Source organism: Triticum urartu, unplaced genomic scaffold (assembly GCF_003073215.2).
Source record: "Triticum urartu cultivar G1812 unplaced genomic scaffold, Tu2.1 TuUngrouped_contig_2008, whole genome shotgun sequence".
Classification (NCBI taxonomy): domain Eukaryota; kingdom Viridiplantae; phylum Streptophyta; class Magnoliopsida; order Poales; family Poaceae; genus Triticum; species Triticum urartu.
In genome coordinates, this window is record NW_024112474.1 from 15,815 (window position 1) to 22,549 (window position 6,735).

Below are 6,735 nucleotides of genomic sequence, written 5' to 3' on the forward strand. Positions count from 1 at the left end.
TAGTGCCTATGACCTTGAATAAAATGAGTGCTTTGGGATGCAAATGATATCATGGCCAACAGCCAGGGCGATTCCTTTGGGATGAAATGTGGATGTAGCCTTTGCCTTTCCTTGCTTAAACTTTTAAGATGCAGTCTTTTCTTTTAACAACGAGGAAGTAGTCTTTTTGACCCATGCTCATGAACATTTGTATGTTCTCAACCTTGGCCCTCCACATTTCATTATTTCTAATGTACTCCCTCCGTCCGAAAATATTTGTCATCAAAATGGATAAAAAGGGGTGTATCTAGAACTAAAATACATCTAGATACATCCCCTTTTATTCATCTTGATGACAAGTATTCTCGGACGGAGAGAGTACTTGGAAAACACCTCTAACCTTGAAACTATTGCACATGTACTTTGGAGTTCATATCTGATTGCTGACTTTGTGTTTGGCTTTCTTGGAGTGGGTCAATGGAAATAGCGAAGAGTAGAGGGGACAACGGGTCACCCTGTCGAAGACCACACCCATGGGCGATAGGATTGCCAGCAATACCATTCAGCCGTAACAGGAGGAGGTGCATGTAGTGCGGAGACCCAATCACGAAATATGCTTGGGAATCCCCTCTGCTGAAGGAGATCAAGGAGTTACCCCCACCTCACCGTGTCAAAAGCCTTTCAAATGTCGAGCTTCAAAAGTAGGGTGGGGGTGTTGCACATATGGTGCTGAAGGAGATCAAGGAGGTACCCCCACCTCACCGTGTCAAAAGCCTTTCAAATGTCGAGCTTCAAAAGTAGGGTGGGGGTGTTGCACATATGGAGCCGGCACACATGAGCTTGCTCACATACACAAAGTTATCGTGGATGCCTCTCATCTTGATAAAAGCACTTTGGAAAGTAGGGTGGGGGTGTTGCACATATGGTGCTGAAGGAGATCAAGGAGGTACCCCCACCTCACCGTGTCAAAAGCCTTTCAAATGTCGAGCTTCAAAAGTAGGGTGGGGGTGTTGCACATATGGAGCCGGCACACATGAGCTTGCTCACATACACAAAGTTATCGTGGATGCTTCTCATCTTGATGAAAGCACTTTGGGCGCGCATATGACGGACGAGTAAGCCTGATGGCGAGAATTTTCGCAATAATTTTGGCCACCGTGTGGATAAGGCTAATGGGGCGGCAGTCAAAGATTATCTCGGCACCATCCTTCGGGAGGAGGACAACATTCGCGGAGCTGAGCCAATGAAGGTTGGCAGTGTGGAGGTTGCCGAATAGGGGAATTACCTTCATGATATCATCCTTGATGATGCCCCAACACTTCTTAAAGAAGAGACCGGTGAACCCGTCCGATCCGAGCGTTTTATCACTTGTCACTTGGTTGATGGCCTCCCGAACCTCGGATGATGGAGAGGGTGGCATGGTGCTGAATTTTGGCGTTAAAAGAACAACCTCCGGCTCCATCGGAGAGGCGAGTGCCGGTTTTCATAAGTTTGTGGTGAAGGGCTTATGGTTCGGAATGATCGGAGTGCTCACTCCAGAGGTTAGAACCCACCTCATTGAAACCCAGAAGGGAAGCCTAAAGATTATCGAATTTAGAAGTCCTCGGCCTACGTGGCCCAGCGGCTTCCACAAGAAAGAGGGTGCGGTAGTCGGAGAGTGATGAAGATAGGGCCTGGAAAATCTGGGTGTCGAATTGGATGTCCCATTCAACATTGCAAAAGAAAGAGTCAAGTTTGCCCGAGGTCGGGTTTTGCCTACCATTGCTCCAAGTGAATCACTGATTTTAGAGATGGATCTTTTTGAGCTCACATCTATGGAGAGTGACTCGGAAACAGTTGATGCACCTTACATTGACGTTTCTCTTATTTTTGTCACGGGCTCGATAAATTTGGTTTAAATCATCAAAGGTGAGCTAAAGATCGCCATGCGATGGCTTTTGAGCAATGAGCTCGGCAAAGAAGGCATCTTCTAAGAGTGGATGAAGAAGGGCCGTATACCGAGGTGATCTTGAAGTTGATCTCGGAGCCTTTAACATGGACCATGGCCAAAATACAGAAAGTTGAGGCAGTAATGTAAGAAATATCCACAAGAGCTGATCCTCCCACAACATGAGCATTGAGCATTCCTCCACAAATAATTCATTTGTTGGTTGGATGCTCGTGCGTCCAGCCAACGGATGCTGGTCCGTTGCAGCACTATATATACAACATAAAAATACATGCCTTCTTTGCTGTCACGCTCTCCCCACTCACGGCAGAATCTTCAACTCTACTCCTTGGGGCTACTAAAGATTGCAAGTCTCCTTCATTTGCAGAAGATCACCTTCTTGCCAGGTTCGCTCAACCTCACAAGGGCTGCTGCTGCAACACGCATCACTTCACAGGATGTGCCGTTGATGGCGAACTTTCCTTGTACTGTTGCCCACATTAACTCTTCCATCGACCATATTTCTAGGACTTCGAATAGTGAAGCCCACAACTTTGCTCACCCGGCTCTGAATTCTTCCAGTGAAGGATATGTATTCATCCTGTGCTCTACACTTGATTTGGATGAAAACTTGCCGCCTTTCCTTTGCTAAAAAGACCAACGCTTGTTTGTCCTCTCTTCCAATGTTTCTAATGGGCTTTTACCTTTTGTCGGGAAGGATTCACACGGGCTTTGACAAACACAGAGGTGTTTTTTACTGGAATTCTTCCGATAACAAGCGCAAGTATAGGTTGGTCAAACGGAAACTGATTTGCAGACCTAAGAGCATGGGGGGGGGGGGCTTAGGGATCATTAATACTTTGGTTATGAACAAGGGCCTCATGGTAAAATGGTGGTGGAAAATCATGTCCCTTGAGGAGCGTCCCCTCTGGTTATCCTTTCTCAAGGCCAAATACTTCTCGGACTCGAGTCCCATGTTTGCATCTTTCTCGGGTGGCTCCCAGTTTTGGCGTCAGCTTGTTAAAGTCCGGCCTATCTTTCAGTCTTTGGTTAAATTCGTAGTTAGAAATGGTAAGTCCACTCGTTTTTGGGGTGGTGGAAAATCATGTCCCTTGAGGAGCGTCCCCTCTGGTTATCCTTTCTCAAGGCCAAATACTTCTCGGACTCGAGTCCCATGTTTGCATCTTTCTCGGGTGGCTCCCAGTTTTGGCGTCAGCTTGTTAAAGTCCGGCCTATCTTTCAGTCTTTGGTTAAATTCGTAGTTAGAAATGGTAAGTCCACTCGTTTTTGGTTAGATTGGTGGGCCGGGGAGTCCACTCTCGCGGTGGCCTTCCCGGTTCTTTTCTCTTACTGCTCTGATCCGAAGATCTCTATCTTCGAGCTCTTCGTTAATAATTGGGATCTCGCCTTTCGTCGATCTCTTTCTCCTGCAGAGTTGGAAGACTGGCAACGTCTTACTGCTTGCTTCTCCATGCTCTCAGATGAAGATGATTCGGTCGTTTGGCCTCACGCCTCTTCTGGTCGGTTTTCGGTTAAGACTACTTACGCTAAGCTTATCTTCGGTGCTCACACGTCGAAATTTAAGAACATTTGGAAGGCCCGTATTCCTCCTAAGATCAAAATCTTTATGTGGCAAGCTTTTCATGGAAAGCTTCCTGCGGCTGATCAAATCCGGAAAAGGAATGGCCCGAGCTCTGATAGATGCGTGCTTTGTGGGGCCATTGAAAACATCGAGCATATTTTCTTTCATTGTTTTTCTGGCTAAATTCCTTTGGTCTTGCATCCGACATTGGCTTCATGTTAATTGGAACCCCTCATCCTTCGAGGACCTGCGACAATGTGTTTCTGCTTTATCTGGGGTGACTAAAAGGGTTTTTTGGGTTGGTTGGGCTGAGATATGTTGGGCGCTGTGGACTACTAGAAACAAGTTTATTATTGAGCATGTCTTTCCGGCTAACCCTGTGAGCTGCTTATTTAAAGCTAATGTCTTCTTGCAGCATTGGAGATTATTGATTAAGGAGGCGGACCTTGAGGCTTTTGACAATATGGTATCTAAGATGCAGTCAACGGCTTCCTCCCTGCTGCGGCACTCTCGGACGCCGTCTTAGTAATTACCCTTTTGGTTTCGGTGCTGGCCTGCGTGCCATGATTGGCTAGGGTGCCATGTAATCGTACTTGCTAGCTGTTGCTTGATACTCTGTTCATCTGGTGTTTGTGATGTGACTTTGTCTGATGACTTTATTTATAAAATCGAGCGTATGTCTTTTCTTTAAAAAAAGAGAGAGGAACCCGGCCGCGCCTTGCTCCAGGTCCGCCACAACATCCAAACACAACATTAGATGTTTCTAAACAGAACACATCATTAGTAGCATCACTAACATGCTCGGCGACGAGGCATTTGGAATCTAAGAACAGTTGACAAACATATCAACAGTCGATGGTTGCAAATATTATTAGTAGCACGAGGCCGGCCTGCCATATGGTAAGGCCATAACTAAAGCCCTCGTGGTTCAGGCCTTGGACTATTTTATCAAGCGGCGTACCTAGGAGGCTGGAGGAGCCACGAGTCACTCACGCCGTAACTGTATTTGTTCAGGTAAACAGCACAAACAACCAGTTACCGCGGTGCAGAGTTTTAACTGAATGCTGTTCCGGGTGAGTTGAAATGGCATTGCAAGGCCCTGGTGCAGTGCTGATTCTTATCCACGGAATTTTTTCTTTGTAGGATTTCAGGGTATCTGGGCTGAGCTATTTCTTGGATTCCGGGGTGCGCAGTGTTTGTCTATAGCTCGGCCTGCAGGAAACACCAAGAGCGCATGAAGCCGAAACGGCAGTGTCAAAGAGAGTGGGGAGCCATCTCGACTCATTCCCACTACCAAAAAAATCCCCATCCTTTTCTATCCTTTCATTTTAGAAACTAATGTCTCCTACTGGTCTGGCTATATAAAGTGAAGCATCGCGCACTAGGAGCTCCAGAAGTAGTAGTAAGCAGCAATGGCGCAGCAGATAGAGCACACCCACCTCCTCCTCCGTGGGCTCAACCTCCACCTTGCTCAAGTAGGCAAAGGTGAGAGCTTCTTCCCCCCCTTCTTTTCGCCATCGGCGTCGTGAGTGGAGCTTGAGCTTGATGGAGCCAAGCAGAGCGACGGTTCTTGGTCATGTGTGTGATCTGTTCTTTGTGCTGCTTGCAGATGAGCTTGGGACGGTGGTGTTCTTGCACGGCTTCCCGGAGATATGGTACACGTGGCGCCACCAGATGCTGGCCGTGGCCGCCGCCGGGTACCGCGCCATCGCGCCCGACAGCCGCGCTACGGGCTCTCCGCCCACCGGCGGAGGACGTGGAGGCCACCTGGGAGGACCTCGTCGCCGACGTGCTCGCCATCCTCGACGCCCTCTCCATCCACAAGGTACGTAGTCACCACATCCACTGCAGTGAACAGCTGAGAGACGCACGTAGCCCGCCATGCTCGCTCCCTGGCATGACCATCATGTGCTCCTGCCTCCAGGTGTTCCTGGTGGGCAAGGACTACGGCGCCATGCCGGCGTACGACTTCGCGCTGCGGCACCCGGACCGCACCCGCGGCGTCATGTGCATGGGCATCCCCTTCAGCCCGGGGCCCTTCAACTTCGACACCATGCCGGAGGGGTTCTACATCCTGCGGTGGCGCGAGCCCGACAGGGCGGAGGCCGACTTCGGCCGGCACGACGTCCGCCGCGTGGTGCGCACCATCTACATCCTCTTCTCCCGCAGCGACGTCCCGATCGCGGAGGAAGGGCAGGAGATCATGGACCTCGCCGACCTCTCCACGCCCCTGCCGCCGTGGTTCACCGAGGAGGACCTCGACGCCTACGCCGCGCTCTACGAGAAGTCCGGCTTCCGCTACCCTCTCCAGATACCATACAGGTAGGCCAGCTGAAGCTTCTTCGTGCCCCCAGCCATGGCACGATTATATTACAACGAAGAAGAAACAGATTGATGAACTCAACTGCTTCCATGCATGATCGCAGGTCTCTGCACAGGATGACGAAGCACGTGGACCCCAAGTTCCAGGTCCCCGTGTTCATGGTGATGGGGGAGAAGGACTACTGCTTCAAGTTCCCTGGTTTCGAGGCCGCCATGAGGAGCGGCGTCATGAACACCTTCGCGCCGGACCTCAAGATCACCTACATCCCTGAAGGAAGCCACTTCGTGCAGGAGCAGTTCCCGGACCAGATCAACGACCTCCTACTCGGCTTCCTCAAGGACCATCCCTGATCTATAATCCATCGCCGGACGAGAGTGAGCTCGGGGTTCCCAATGAATAAAGCTTCCGCCACCATTGCTCTGCTTGAACCATGTCGCTCTGAATTTTCTTGGTCGTTAAAAATGGATAGTGTAATGTAATCATGCCCGTCTGGTTTTTCAGTTTTTGAATCGGGTAGCTCATCATCGATTAAGAAACATTATATTTCTACTTTTTTTGAGGGTTTTTTCTTTTTTTGAGGGTAACATTATATTTCTACTACAATGTACTCCTTTCATTAACTCAAAAATGCAACACTATGGAGATATCAACCATAACTGAGAAACACATAGCATATGCATAATTAGGATGCACACGAACAACATGAATACGCCCACGCAAATGATCACATCGGCAAATATAAAAGCCATAGAAGAAGCGAAACTAAGCCTAATAAGGCAAAGGGGGTGAAGGGCATATCTCAAGACTATGTCGACATCCATGTGGAATAGACGTCAAGCTCTGCACAATCTTGAGTACACTCCCAAGTATATATCCATCCAAATCCTTTCTTTCTCACATTCACGTATTTCTTCAAATATGAAA

At 48.9% G+C, this 6,735-nt stretch overlaps 1 pseudogene; it reads left to right on the plus strand.

The window, feature by feature from the left end:
- Nucleotides 1–4,722: 4,722 nt before the first annotated feature.
- LOC125526829 lies at nt 4,723–6,360 on the plus strand (annotated as a pseudogene).
- Nucleotides 6,361–6,735: the final 375 nt, after the last annotated feature.